Source organism: Cherax quadricarinatus, chromosome 98 (genome assembly GCF_038502225.1).
Source record: "Cherax quadricarinatus isolate ZL_2023a chromosome 98, ASM3850222v1, whole genome shotgun sequence".
Lineage (NCBI taxonomy): Eukaryota > Metazoa > Arthropoda > Malacostraca > Decapoda > Parastacidae > Cherax > Cherax quadricarinatus.
The window spans coordinates 7,061,188-7,076,918 of record NC_091389.1 but is presented as its reverse complement, the minus strand read 5'-3'; the positions used below and the strand labels follow the sequence as shown (position 1 = coordinate 7,076,918).

The 15,731-nt window shown below is 41.5% G+C and overlaps 1 protein-coding gene across 3 annotated transcripts in view; it reads right to left on the bottom strand.

Annotated features, from left to right (window-relative positions):
• Positions 1-15,731, bottom strand: part of Adi1 (acireductone dioxygenase 1) — a 60,667-nt gene that overhangs the window by 35,589 nt on the left and 9,347 nt on the right. Inside the window, exons 2-3 of one of the 3 annotated variants that reach the window (XR_008409130.2) lie at positions 11,577-11,620; positions 4,604-6,377 (exon numbers count right to left, since the gene is read on the bottom strand). The gene's annotated coding sequence lies outside the window, so the exon portion shown is untranslated. The remainder of the gene's footprint in view (positions 1-4,603; positions 6,378-11,576; positions 11,621-15,731) is intronic. The other 2 variants (XR_008409131.2, XM_053796874.2) reach the window with 2 other exon arrangements.

The window sequence follows — 15,731 nt, the reverse complement described above, 5'->3', positions numbered from 1 at the left end:
TTTAGCACGCATTTTGTGCGCTATTACGCCATGGTCACACTTGTCGAAGGCTTTTGCAAAGTCTGTATATATTACATCTGCATTCTTTTTGTCTTCTAGTGCATTTAGGACCTTGTCGTAGTGATCCAATAGTTGAGACAGACAGGAGCGACCTGTTCTAAACCCATGTTGCCCTGGGTTGTGTAACTGATGGGTTTCTAGATGGGTGGTGATCTTGCTTCTTAGGACCCTTTCAAAGATTTTTATGATATGGGATGTTAGTGCTATTGGTCTGTAGTTCTTTGCTGTTGCTTTACTGCCCCCTTTGTGGAGTGGGGCTATGTCTGTTGTTTTTAGTAACTGTGGGACGACCCCCGTGTCCATGCTCCCTCTCCATTAAATTTATTAAAGCCACACAGCATGATCTAATAGAATATTTAATTCTCTTGTATTCAATGCAAACTCCTAAATTTACACTTTGCTGTTATTGCCTTATTAATCTTAAGTTAGCCTTAAGTTTGTCCAAAATGTTATGCATATAAAGGGGCTTTTGGCATGTACAACCAAACATCTTTCTCCGTTGTACAAACATTATTATACTCCAACATTAACCTTCCTCTCAAACTCCCCTTTGATAACTACAACAGAATACACAGGCATAAATCACTCTTCGATATCCCTCGTGTCCATCTCTCCCTCTGCAAAAATGTTAATGCCATGAGTTCATTGAGAGAATACAATAAATGTCCAGGGCCCAAGACTGCTCAACTACCTCCCAGCATACATAAGGGGGATTACCAATAAACCCCTGGCTGTCTTCAAGAAGGCACTGGACAGGCACATAAAGTCAGTACGAGACCAACCGGGCTGTGGTTTGTACATCAGTTTGCGTGCAGCCAACAGTAACAGCCTGGTTAATCAAACCCTGATCCACCATGAGGCCTGGTCTCAGACCGAGCTGCTTGGGCGTTGACGCCTAAAACCCTCTCCAGGTAATCATAAAGACATGACAGTGGCTTTCTTTGTACTTAGCAAATCAAAATTGTAATTACACATTGTAAACTACGCAAAGAAATTATTATTATTATTATTATTATTAATTATTATTATTATTCCTTAAAAGTGCCAGAAGATCTGGAATTCATTGCCAGAACACATTAAAGGGCCCCTGCTGCCTGCATATCAATTTAAGGCGCTACTTAAAAATCACCTCATCACCCAAAATTAACCAGACAAATACTATACTTAACACCTACCAATTACTCAAAAAACTTGTAAATAATTTATGACTGCTCAACTATTTAGTCATTTCTTCAAACTTAAAATTGTTTATCTTCATTGTTTTAAATTGTTCTCAACTGTAATAATATTTTTTATATACTGTATCAAAACTAATTATTCTCTACCTAATTTATCAAAGCCATATAGTGCAAACTAACAGAATGTTCAGTTTTCTTGTATACTCATTGTAACTCACCTCATAACCATATAGTGCAAACTAACAGAATACAGCTGACCCCCGCTTAACGATCAGCTCCCAATGCGACCAATTATGTAAGTGTATTTATGTAAGTGCGTTTGTATGTGTATGTTTGGGGGTCTGAAATGGACTAATCTACTTCACAATATTCCTTATGGGAACAAATTCGGTCAGTACTGGCACCTGAACATACTTCTGGAATGAAAAAAGATCGTTAATCGGGGGTCCACTCTATTCAGTTTTCTTGTATACTCATTGTAACTCACCTCATGACCATATGCACAAATTACAGCACTGCCTAATTAATCTGAAGTCAGTCCTAATTATTATAATCAAAAAGAAGCGCTAATCCTACATGGGTCATACAGCGCAGCAGGGCAGGGAAGGGTGCAGGGTTATTGGGTAGCAAGAGAGAGAGGGATTATTATTAGGTCATGGAGTGTAGTAAATCAGTTGCTGTCAAAAAGTCAATGAGAGAGTCTGGGTTAAAGGAGGGAAGGTAAAGTAAAGGCATTAGAAGGGAGGGTAAAGTAAAGGCAGTAGAGAAGTGACGATGTTGGGGGTAAATTCTGCATGCTCGCTGATAGTGGACAGTCCAACAGAATGTGGCTAATAGAAACTGCAACCTGACAATTCTCACAGAGTGCAACAGGGTGCCTCTCTATGAGATACCCGTAATATGAGTGTGCCGATGCAAAGACCGGAGAGTGTAGTCTCCCAACCTCGACATTGATGACAAGACAGCCAGAAACTTATACTCAGTTGAATAGAATGTAGTTTGCTATGGAGCAGATCAGACCAACGTTGTTGCCAACAGGTGTGAAGGTGGGTAGCAATTACAGGAAAATAGTCTGTGAATGGAACACCTCTATGTGAAACTGGGAGGTCATGTACTGCTGACTGCACAGCAGTGTGTCTGCTCATTGCCCTGTACGTCAACATGACCGGGACCCAACCAAAAGAATATCTTTGTGCTTGCTAGAGATATGGCGAAACCAAAGTTGGATACAAAGAACCAAGGGATGAGGTGTATCAAATTTTCGTGTAGCCTGTAAAGTACTAAGGGAGTCTGAAATGACCACAAATGGTGACACAGGCATAGATGCAATATGGGTAAGTGCCACAAGAATGGCATACAATTCAGCCATAAAAATGGTAGCCGAGGATAACAAATGCCCTTGCACAATGCTGTCCAGAAACACTGCTGCAAATCCGATGCCACGAGAAGACTTAGAACCATTGGTGTACACTGCGATGGCATGAGAATGAGATCAGAAGTGGTTAAGAAAAAGAGAGCGAGAAACCACTGTAGGCAGTTGGGCTTTCGCACATGGCAGTGGGAAAGAACAGACATGAACCCTCAGAACTTCCCAAGGGGGCAGGGAAAAGTGAGATGTTACATGAACGTAGAAAGGTGGTAACTGAAAAGAAGACAAGAGTAAATGTAGGCGAAGAAAAAAAAAGGATGGAGTAAACAGGGGCAACAAACAAATAAAGAACGTCTACTAATACCAGTGACTATCCTATTTATGGAAGGATTGCAGAGGTCATGAGAGCGAACATAATCGCGAAGGCAATGAGCATCAGGGCAATCGGACAAGGATGGAATATTTGCCTCTACATAGAGGCTCTCAACAGGTGAAGAACAAAAAGCAATGAGGCGTAAACGTAATCCCTGGTGATGGATGGTATCAAGGCTAGAAGAAGTTGCAGGAGAGGCTGCTGAATATATATGGTTGCCATAATCTACTTTTGATAAAATTAGGGCAGAATGCAATCTAAGGAGAGTTCTACAGTCAGCCCCCTATGAAAGATGAGCGAGGATTTTAAGGAGGTTCAGCTGGCCATGACAAAGTTGCCTTCAAGGAGGTAATATGAGGTTTCCAGGATAACCAACGGTCAAACAGAAGGCTGAGAAACCTGACAGTATCACATTCTGGGATACACGAACCATATAGGTACAATGGATTATCAGGGACGATAAAACGTCTAGTGAAAGTAATTTGGTGTGTTTTAGTAGTAGAAAATTTAAACCCATGGGTGGTGGCCCAATTGGAAACACGGTTGATTGCAAGCTGGAGAGAAACTGCAATGAGGCGACAGTCAGCGCCAGCACAAGCTATAGCAAAGTCATCAACATAAAGTGATGACAGTGATGACCAGATATTGGATGGAAGAATAAATACCAGATCATTTATAGCACCTTCATGAACATGAACATGGAAATGGGTCTCAGATAAGAAGTTCTTAAGGAAAAATGGTAGATTGCCTCAGAGGCCTAAGGAGTGAGCTTGGGTCAAGATGTTATATTTCTGAGTTGTGTCATATGCCTTCTCAAGATCAAAAAAGATGGCAATAACCGAGTGATTATTGATAAAGAAATTGCATACATATGTATCTAAACAGAATAAGGGGGGTCAACTGTAGAACGGCCCTTATGAAAGCCATATTGACTAGTGGAGAGACTACTGCATGTCTCTAAATACCATACCAAACGTCTATTTACCAGACGTTTCAACACTTCGCAAACCACACTGGTAAGAGCAATGGGATGATAGCAGGAGGCATCAAGTCCTGAAGTACCTGGTTTATGAAAAGGTAGTACAAGGTTAGATTTCCACAGCTGGGGCAGAACTCCTCACGACCAAATAAGATTAAAGAGACGTAAGAGGACCGCAAGGGCTGATGGATGCAAATACTGGAGCATACAAATATGAATGCTGTCCAGCCCAGTTGCCAATGATTGGCAAGTGGAGAGTGTCGAGAGAGTCAACTCGAATTCTAGAAGCATAAAAGGCACATTGTAAGACTCTTCTCCACTAGAGGGAAAGTCTAAGGGCTCAAACTCTCTGGCAGATTTGGAGGAAAGAAAGGAAGGGCAGTGATGGAGCCCCTGGGAGATACAGAAAAGATGATGACCAACTTCAGTGGCAACGTCAAAACGGTTAACTAAGGTATACTACAACCCCACCCCCTGCATGCCACCCACACCAGTCAATTATCACCCAGGTAACTACTTACTGTTAGGTGAACTGGGTCATCAGGTGTAAGGAAACATGCCCAACATTCTCACCTGTGCCAGAGATCAAACTATGGACACTCAGTATATGAACCAAGCCACCAACCAGCTGGTGGTGCAGGTACCTGTGGTTCAGGGTAGTTATCAGTGTTCATCAGCACTCCAGACTGTATCATTAGTATTACTCTCGTTTTCCAGCAGTATAGTCATCAGACAACTTTTTGTTAAACTCCTTCAGGAGTTCAACATGCTGGAAATTCTCTCTCTCACCCAAGATTATTTCACTTATTATTAAATCTGGGTTTGTTTGTTCGGTGCCCAGTTCATTTATTTTCTCAATGTGTTTCATAAAATCTTCAGCCAGAATATTCCTCTTTTCTTGCAGATCTTTCAAAGTCTTTTCATTATCTGTAATTTGTTTCTTGAGCTGTGAACTTTCCTCCAGTACTAAAAAATAGGTGTCGATTTTGCTAGGGTCAATTTTTATTCTCCACACATATTCTGTGTCAACTACGTGGTCTTTCAGTTCATGACGACAGCCATTCTTATGACAAACCTCACGTGAATGAGCCAGACAGTTTTTTGTTGCTTTTCTTATCGCAAGTCCAGTGCTTAATCCAGAAATTAAACCTATGCCAGCACCAATGGATAAACCAATTATGGCTCCTACGGGACCACCCAAAGCACCCACCTCAGCCCCTCCCACTCCTCCAGCAATTCCTGCACTTGCAAGTCCTGCAACAGTTGCAGTGCCAACCCCAGCACCAGTTCCAGCAAATGCAGCAGCAATATTCTTTGGGTTTTCACACATTTCTCTACAAGTTTTCTGGCAGATATCACAGTTGTGGACATGATATCCTCTAGGTATTGTACACTTTACCCATGATACTTCCTCAAGATTATTTACCAGTTCTGTACTTTTCTTGAGATTTTTATTTAGATAGACAATTTTATTTTTCAGTACAACACTCATCTTTATATTGTTCATAAGAGTAGATTTTGTTTTTTCAAAAGATTGTTTTTCCTGTAGAAGTTCCCTTGTTCTCTTGAGGCTTATTTGATGCACATTTTGTAAGTCTTTAAAAAATCTGCCCTGCTCTTCTTGCATTTTTCTCCATCTATACTCAAGATATCCTTCCTGATGGACATTATCATCTTTTGAAATGTACAAAGGCCAGTTGTCGAATGCATACCAATTTTGAAATTGAACTTTGGCATTTTTAACCACATCAAGAACCAGAGGCAACCCATCTGAAGCATGTGTTGCCAGAAGCTGTGTTATAACACCAATATCACTTCCTAGAACAGAGGTGAACTCTTTTAGCATTTGCAACTGATGATTTGATATCCTGTTTTGATTTGACTTTGCTACTAAACCAACACAATCAAGGTAATCTATTCCATAATCAGTTGTGAGAAAATGAGTGAGTCTCTCTATAGTGGCTCTCTCATGGTTTTCTCTGGTGTCACCAAACCCAGGAGAATCTATCAACGCATAGTTACAGTCGAAAGGCACTCCCAGGTGACGTGATATTATATAAGCAGTGATATATTCTGTCTGACTGTCGATTTGCCGAAGATTATCACTTGAGACATAATCTTTCAACTGGAATCTAAAGTCATCTTCAAAGCGGACATGTAGTAGATAGTTGATCATGGTGTTGATGGCATGCGTTTTGCCAGCACCTGTCTCTCCTAACAGGAGCACTGCCTTGATGGGTACCTCATTCGCAGGTCCAATGCTCACCACTTGTATCTTGTTGTCTTTATCTCTGTAAACAACCTTGGTATTTATCTCATAGATTGTTAATTCTCCTATATTCCTCTTTACAGTACAATGGTTCCTTATAAAGTTCCTCCGGCGAGCATCCATCTTGATCCACTAAAGGGTGCAGTAATCTGTAAAACAATAAATCAGTTTTAATCAGATTTAAGTAGTTATTATTTATTAGGATTAGTTTGTACTTAGCAAACCAAAATTGTAATTACACACTGTAATCTTTACAATGAAATAAAATATTGATTTTTTATCTTTTAGTTAACCCTCTTTAATTTCTTAGCCTTGTAGTGCAGATATTTAATAATTAATGAGTGTTTCTTTTTTGGGTTACCTTACCTCAGTGGGAGACTGCCGACGTGTATTCAAGCCCATGCTGTTTCCAAATGTAATTATACATTTTACCCAAAATGCTGTAAATCTTATAGGCTTTCTTGTTACTGTTTATTTTATACAGGGTTTTTAACCTGTAGGAGGCCCCTTGTACTTCCATAGTTGTAACTTTCTTGTTTTTATCTAATGTCTGTAGTAAACAGTAACTTTGCGACTCTTGTGACTGAAACAACCTGTATATGTGCAATTTAAAATATCAATCTATCATCAAGCTAAAAAAAAAAAAAACCACTTACGGTCAGCAAAACTTGTACTAATTTCTTCATCTTAGAACCACAGCTATATAACTTTTTACAAGTTTAGTGCTTCCCCAAATATGTAAACCGTGGATAATATAACATCAGTTAAGAAAACTGCAGAGATCTGCTACACTTAAAGGCTTACTGATGCTATACCTGGAGAGGGTTTTGGGGGTCAATGCCCCCGTGGCCCAGTTTGTGACCATTCTCTGATAATTTACCCACACATGAATGACAAACTGCAGGTGTCCCAGGGATTCAAACTGGGGTCTGTCAGGTGACAAGTGAATGATAAGGATGCCGACAAATGAAACAGAATAACCTCATGTCACATGTTTTTCATAAAAACACTTAATAATAAACTAATAATAAATGGTAACAAAACTAATACTACTAACAACATTGCTAGAATACTGTTAACCCTTAAACTGTCCAAACATAGATCCACGTTCACGTGCATAGCGCTCCGACCTTCATTTTCCCCATTTGAAAGCATGTAAAAAAAAAAAAATGTAGATCTACATTCAGAGCCCCCCGCACGTGGACATAGATCTACGTTTGGACAGTTTAAGGGTTAATAATTATTAAAACAATACTCTTTAATAATAATAATGCAAACAACAATAAATGACAATGTGGAATTTTATTCCACTAGTCTCATAATAATAATAATAATAATAATAATTACCCAACAAAAGGCTGCAGTTAGAATGATAACAAATTCTCACTACAGGCAGCACACTCCACCAATATTCAATACACTCAACCTACTCACCATACAAAACATCCATACTTATTACTGCACCTATTACATACATAGAACACTCAACTCTGATATTAACCCTCCCCTCAAACATCTCCTTGCCAACCTCAACAGAACACATGACCATAACACAAGGCACAGATCACTCTTTGATATTCCTCGTGTCCATCTCACGCTATGCAAAAACTCAATGCACATAAAAGGCCCTAAAATCTGGAATTCATTACCTGTAAATATAAAAGAAACACTACCTGTTTATAAATTCAAGTCTCTTCTCAAAGATCACTTACTCACCCAAAACCAAATAAATACTGAATAACTGAACCTTATAAATTGTATATCTTAAATGTTTCTCACAATTATATCATATAAATGTTAAACCTAAAACCCAATCTAACTTTATTATTTTTTAAATACACTACCTAACAGAATACTCCATTCTACTGAATTTACAACAATGCATGCAACCATATGACCTGTCTTTGTAATACTCACTTGTGCATTATAGTAATCAGTTTACATTAATGTTTTTCACTGATTTCATCATTGCTTAGTTAATCTTAAGTTAATTTTAAGCCAGCCCGTAATGCTATGCATAGTATAAGTGGCTTTGGCATGCTGCTCTTTATATTTTTTTGTACCTCTGTAAGTGTGCTCAAATTATAAATAAATAAATAAATAAATAAATAAATAAATAATAATAATAATAATAATAATAATAATAGTAATAATTTTCGTTTCTAGCAGTACATGTACAAGGTATACATGTACAAGGTATACAGACCATAGTTGACATCAATGACATACTACTATATACAAAGTACCTTGTTATGCTGAGCATTTCCTGCAAATTATGTCAGTTTTGTCCCAGGATGTGACCCACACCAGTCCACTAACACCCAGGATGTGACCCACACCAGTCCACTAACACCCAGGATGTGACCCACACTAGTCCACTAACACCCAGGATGTGACCCACACCAGTCCACTAACACCCAGGATGTGACCCACACCAGTCCACTAACACCCAGGATGTGACCCACACCAGTCCACTAACATCCAGGATGTGACCCACACCAGTCCACTAACATCCAGGATGTGACCCACACCAGTCCACTAACACCCAGGATGTGATCTACACCAGTCCACTAACACCCAGGATGTAATCTACACCAGTCCACTAACACCCATGATGTGACCCACACCAGACCACTAATACCCAGGATGTGACCCACACCAGTCCACTAACATCCAGGATGTGATCTACACCAGTCCACTAACACCCAGGATGTGACCCACACCAGTCCACTAACACCCAGGATGTGATCTACACCAGTCCACTAACACCCAGGATGTGATCCACACCAGTCCACTAACACCCAGGATGTGACCCACACCAGACCACTAATACCCAGAATGTGACCCACACCAGTCCACTAACACCCAGGATGTGACCCACACCAGTCCACTAACACCCAGGATGTGACCTACACCAATCCACTAACACCCAGGAATCGAACCTGGACCCTCACCGTGTACAGCAAGAGTTTTTACCACCAGGCCAAGGGGCACCTTATACTTATTACCAGTGATATGTTCAACTACTCGATAAGGACCAACAAACTTTTGATCAAGCTTTGGCATTGCAATGTTGTGGCCCATTTTAGGAAAGTCTTAAAGGAACGGGAGGTACAGAGCTCTATGGACAGATTTGTTGTGCGACAGAGGTCCAGTGACTCAAGTTGGTCCTAGTGGCATTAAAAGAAGAAGGGAAGTAACCCCGGAAAAGGACTTGATACCTCAAGTCCTAATGGAAGGGGATTCCCCTTCTAAACAATAACAACTTACACACTCTCCCCTCCTCCCATCCCATCAATCATCACCAGATCTTCAATAAAGGTAAGTGTCATGTATTCTATTCTTGGTAGAGTAGTATTTGTGCACGTCTTCTTCAGTTTGTGTGTATTAACCCTTAAATGGTCCAAACATATATATATGTTTTTTCAACATCTGAAAGTATTTAAAAAAATGTTGATCTTTTTTGTTTTACATGTGAAAACGTGTAAAAAAACTTTTATCTACATTTTTTTTTGTTATATTTGAAAATATGTAAAAAAAAGTAGATCTACTTTTGTAGCTACGAATTTGAACATCGATCTGTTTGGACTGTTTAAGGGTTAAAATTAATATTTCATGTGGTAAAAAATTTTTTTTTTTTCATACTTTGGGGTGTCAGGAACGGATTAATTTGATTTCCGTTATTTCTTATGGGGAAAATTAATTCGGCTAACAATAATTTCGGCTTATGATGAGCTCTCAGGAACGGATTAATATTGTAAGGCGGGGGTCCACTGTATAAGCAAATAATAATTACTGCTATCGCAGTCTTAAGTTAAAGTTTACTGGGAATATTCTGCATAACCATGGACATTCTGCATGCACAACCCAATGTCATTCATCTCTGTACATTGTATCATGAGCAAATCTTTGATTTTAACCTATGCCAGATTCACAGCCAAGTGTTGTGAAGGTAACTTGTGGTATGAGCAATATCCACAAGGATCTGGATAATATTCACACATATAGAACACCTTATCTCCTTAACCTATCCCAGCCCATCATAAATATGTAAAAACTATATGTGCATTTGCTCAACATCATGAACTTGGTTAAAACATTATAATCAATATACAGTAAAGCCCCAAGTCACTCTGTCTGACTTTTTTGTGTTATCCCAGGTTCTCTACACATATGCTGCTATGTATGATAATTCTATGTAACTGTATTTGTGTATACCTGAATAAACTTACTTACTTACTCGAACTGCTCCCAACTTAACCATGTAAGTGTATTATTGTAATATAATTTACGTTATTCCTTATGGGAACATATTCATTTGGTATCAGCACTTGAACAGCCTTCTGGAGCGAAGAAAGTTCGAAACCCCGGGTTCCGCTGTATACAACTTACTCTCAACATCTGTAATCTTTTCAAATGTTAATCATTCCATTGTGTCCACCTCAGGTTTATAATCAAAACTGTAATTCTTCTCTACCAAACATATTAAAGTCATATAACATGAACTAACAGAATATTCAATTTTCTTCCTTTCACGGTAACTCGTCTATGACCATATGTACAATTATTACACTGTTATTTCCTTATTAATCTTAAGTTCGGCCGAAATGCTCTGCATATAAAGGGACTTTTGGCATGTACAATGGTACCTTGGGATGCGAACACCTCAAAACTCGAACAGTTATGTAAGTGTATTTATGTAAGTGCTCTTGTAAGAGAATTTTGGGGAGTCTTAACGGATTAATCCAATTTACATTATTCCTTATGGGAACAAATTCGTTCGATATCGGCACTCGAACAGCCTTCTGGAACAAATTAAGTTCGTATCCTGAGGTACGACTGTACACCCAATCGTTATACAGTGGAACCTCAAAAATCGAACTGCTCCCAACTCAACCAATTATGTAAGTGTATTTTTGTAAGTGCTTTTATAAGTGTATTTTTGAGGGTCTGAAATGGACTAATCTAATTTACATTATTCCTGATGGGAATAAATTCGTTCGGAAGCGACACTTGAACAGCCTTCTGGACCGAAGAAAGTTCTATATTTGAGGTTCCACTGTACTCCTTTGTACAAACATGTATCATGCTGAGATAAAATTATTACTATGGCAGCAGCGTCGGCAGCAGTAATCTGACTTGTGTTATCCTGGCAGGTAATTTACACTATGTATGATAACTGATCCACTATGTATAATAATTGTATTTATGTATACCTAGATCTGATTTTGCCACCGAAATGGCTAGTTTATTGTGCGCCCCATATCCATCCTGTGGATAGTAGCGTGACGCCATATGGATACACAAGGTCTAGGAACTAGGCCCTGTGCCTAAATAGACTAACTTACCGAGGAGACAGCAGCGTAGCGGCCCAGGAGCCAGGACGCAACACCTGCAACCACACACAAGTCAGTACACACAAGTGCCCAACCCACAAGTTTGATAAAAATATTTTACAATAATAGTAATAATAATAGCAATAACAACAGTAATATTATCAATAATAATAATGATAACGAGGGAGGGAGAGAGAGAGAGAAGAACACATTCCTCACCGGCAATATGTGACAAAGCCTACAGATCAGCCTTGGTTTGGCTTTCGTTGTAGAGAGGCTGCTACTGCTAAGTACAAAGCATGGCGAAGGTATAAGAGACATCCTACCACCTATAACAGGAACTTGCACAGGCAAGCCTGTAGGCATATGGGTGACGTTCAAAAGTGGGCCATTGCTAAATGGGAGGTGGACACAAAAAGAAAGCTAGCATCAGGTAGGGTAGGCTCCAAAACCTGGTGGTCCCTGGTCAAGGACAGACAAGGTTATCTGCCTGATGAACTCATTCCACCTCTAAATCGACAGGATGGGACCACCTCTACTAGTAGTCAAGAGAAGGCGGACCTCTTTGCTGAACACTTTGCTACCAAAATGCAAGTTCCTGATCCAGCAAGGGACCCTCCTTGGCTAGCTGCAAGAACTGTGTCAAAACTGTCAGTGGTGACAATAAGGCAGGAGGAGGTGCATTTCCTTCTTAAATCGCTTGACCAAGAAAAGGCTGTGGGCCCAAACAAGTTGAGCCCAAGATTGCCGAGAAGATGTGCAGACCAGCTAGCAGCACCTCTAACTTGCATCTTTCAGCACTGCCTAGCACAGTGTAAATGGCCCTCTCTCTGGAAAGAGGCAAATGTAGTCCCTGTTCACAAAAAGAAGAGCAGAGCAGAAATCAGCAACTACTGACCAGTGTCACTCCTGTTTATCACTGGTAAGATCCTCGAGACAATAATCCCAAGACAAATGACAGAGTTTTTGACTACCACTCACTACTTTGTGATCGTCAATATGGCTTCAGGAAAGGTTACTCTGCTGCTGATCTGTTGTTAAACCTCTCCACTAAGTGGCACCAGTCACTGGATGAATCCAAAGTCAGCTGTGTGGTAGCACTGGACATTGCTGGTGCTTTCGACTGGGTGTGGCACCAGGGCCTCTTAGCAAAACTTCAAGCACTGGGAACTGCAGGCTCTACACTATGTCTCCTCAGTGATTACCTTCATGGTAGATCTCTAAGTGTAGTTCTCAATGGAACGGAATCAGCAAGACATCCTATTGGGGCAAGTGTTCCACAAGGAAGCGTGCTGGGACCATTGTTATGGAATGTCTACTTCAACGACCTTCTTCATCTCATCCCAGAATCACATGCATATGCAGATGACTGTACACTGACATTCACTTATCCAAGAGAAGAAATGCCAGCTGCTCTAAGCTACATCAAGAGCTATATCAGCTTGGGGAAATAGATGGCAAGTAACATTTGCACCTGAGAAAACCCAAATGATGATCGTCTCTAGGCACCATGATGGTAATGCTGGTGCAGTAGTAAGGATGAATGGGAGGGTGTTGGCACCTGGAGAAGAAGTTGATATCCTTGGGGTGAAATTTGACTCCAAACTAACCATGAAGAACCATGTTGTATATCTAGCAAACAAGGCAGCCAGGAAGCTTACAGCACTTCGCCGTATCTCGCATCTGCTTGACAGTAGGGGTTGCAAGATTCTGTACGAGGCACAAGTACGCTCACATCTTGAGTATGCTCCACTTTCTTGGTTTGCCTTCCCCCCCTCTCATCTGTGACTGCTTGACAGAGTGGAGAACAGAGCAAGACGTCTCATCTCTCGCCTGGACCAATCCTGGATAGATCTGTCATTTCAGCAGAGCCTTCAACACAGGAGGGATGTGGGTGGCCTTACTGTTATGTATAAGGCCAATATTGTCAAAGTACCACACTTGGATCCACTTCGAGGACAGCGTGAAACAAGCTTTTATGCCACAAGACGGGCAGAAAGCAGCAACTTCACTCTGGCTGTACCCTTCTCCAGAACATCACTCCATCTGAGATCATATATACCCTGGATGACTCGAGTATGGAACACATTCGTACAGCATAATGATGTCAACGAGATAGTGTCAGTTGATCAAATGAAAATGCTGGCCCACAGATGGCTCCAACTTCATCCTGTTCCCTACTCGCATGTCTCATAACAATAAAAATGCTTTCAAATGAGCTGATGTAGGTAACAGCTCTTAGCTTGTCAATAAAGTTAGGAATCCTTAACCTGTAAATAGCTTGTCAATAAAACTAGAGATCCTTAACCTTGTCAAACCCTGTGTAAAAGAGAGAGAGAGAGAGAGAGAGAGAGAGAGAGAGAGAGAGAGAGAGGGAGGGGGGTATATATTGAGTATATATGTTGTGCATATATGTATATACATACAGTGTAGTACGTATTACCTGGAGTTTACCTGGAGAGAGTTCCGGGGGTCAACGCCCCCGCGGCCCGGTCTGTGACCAGGCCTCCTGGTGGATCAGAGCCTGATCAACCAGGCTGTTACTGCTGGCTGCACGCAAACCAACGTACGAGCCACAGCCCGACTGGTCAGGAACCGACTTTAGGTGCTTGTCCAGTGCTAGCTTGAAGACTGCCAGGGGTCTGTTGGTAATCCCCCTTACGTATGCTGGGAGGCAGTTGAACAGTCTCGGGCCCCTGACACTTATTGTATGGTCTCTTTAACGTGCTAGTGACACCCCTGCGTATACATGTATAGAGTATATACCTCGAGTATCATTGCAATAAGAAACAGGGGCGCCACTAACATGATAAGAAACAACACTGTATGTGTCAGGGGCCAAAGTCTGTTCAACTGCCTCCTAGCATACATAACGGGGATTACCAATAGACCTCTAGTTGTCTTCAAGACCCCTGGTTGTCTTCAACACCCCTGGTTGTCTTCAAGACCCCTGGTTGTCTTCAAGATCCCTGGTTGTCTTCAAGACCCCTGGTTGCCTTCAAGACCCCTGGTTGTCTTCAAGACCCCTGGCCGTCTTCAAGATCTCCTGGCTGTCTTCAAGATCCCTGTCTTCAAGACCCCTGGTTGTCTACAAGACCACTGGTTGTCTTCAAGACCCCTGGTTGTCTTCAAGCTCTCCTGGTTGTCTTCAAGATCCCTATCTTCAAGACCCCTGGTTGTCTTCAAGACCACTGGTTGTCTTCAAGACCCCTGGTTGTCTTCAAGACCCCTGGTTGTCTTCAAGACCCCTGGCTGTCTTCAAGATCCCCTGGCTGTCTTCAAGATCCCTGTCTTCAAGACCCCTGGTTGTCTAAAAGACCCCTGGCTGTCTTCAAGACCCCTGGCTGTCTTCAAGACCGTGGCTGTATTCAAGACCCCAGGCTGTCTTCAAGACCCCTGACTGTCTTCAAAAACCCCGGTTGTCTTAAAAACCCTGGCTGTCTCCAAGACCCCTGGTTGTCTTCAAGACAGTTCCTGTCTTCAAGACCCCTGGTTGTCTTCAAGACCACTGGCTGTCTTCAAGACTGTTGCTGTCTTCAAGAACCCTAGTTGTCTTCAAGAACCCCTGGTTGTCTTCAAGCTCTCCTGGTTGTCTTCAAGATCCCTATCTTCAAGACCCCTGGTTGTCTTCAAGACCACTGGTTGTCTTCAAGACCACTGGTTGTCTTCAAGACCCCTGGTTGTCTTCAAGACCCCTAGTTGTCTTCAAGACCCCTGGTTGTCTTCAAGACCCCTGGCTGTCTTCAAGATCCCCTGGCTGTCTTCAAGATCCCTGTCTTCAAGACCCCTGGTTGTCTAAAAGACCCCTGGCTGTCTTCAAGACCCCTGGCTGTCTTCAAGACCGTGGCTGTATTCAAGACCCCAGGCTGTCTTCAAGACCCCTGACTGTCTTCAAAAACCCCGGTTGTCTTCAAAAACCCTGGCTGTCTTCAAGACCCCTGGTTGTCTTCAAGACAGTTCCTGTCTTCAAGGCCCCTGGTTGTCTTCAAGACCACTGGCTGTCTTCAAGACTGTTGCTGTCTTCAAGAACCCTAGTTGTCTTCAAGACCCCCTGGTTGTCTTCAAGACCCCTGGTTGTCTTCAAGATCCATGGCTGTCTTCAAGATCCCTGGTTGTCTTCAAGATCCCTGGTTGTCTTCAAGACCCCTGGCTGTCTTCAAGATCCCT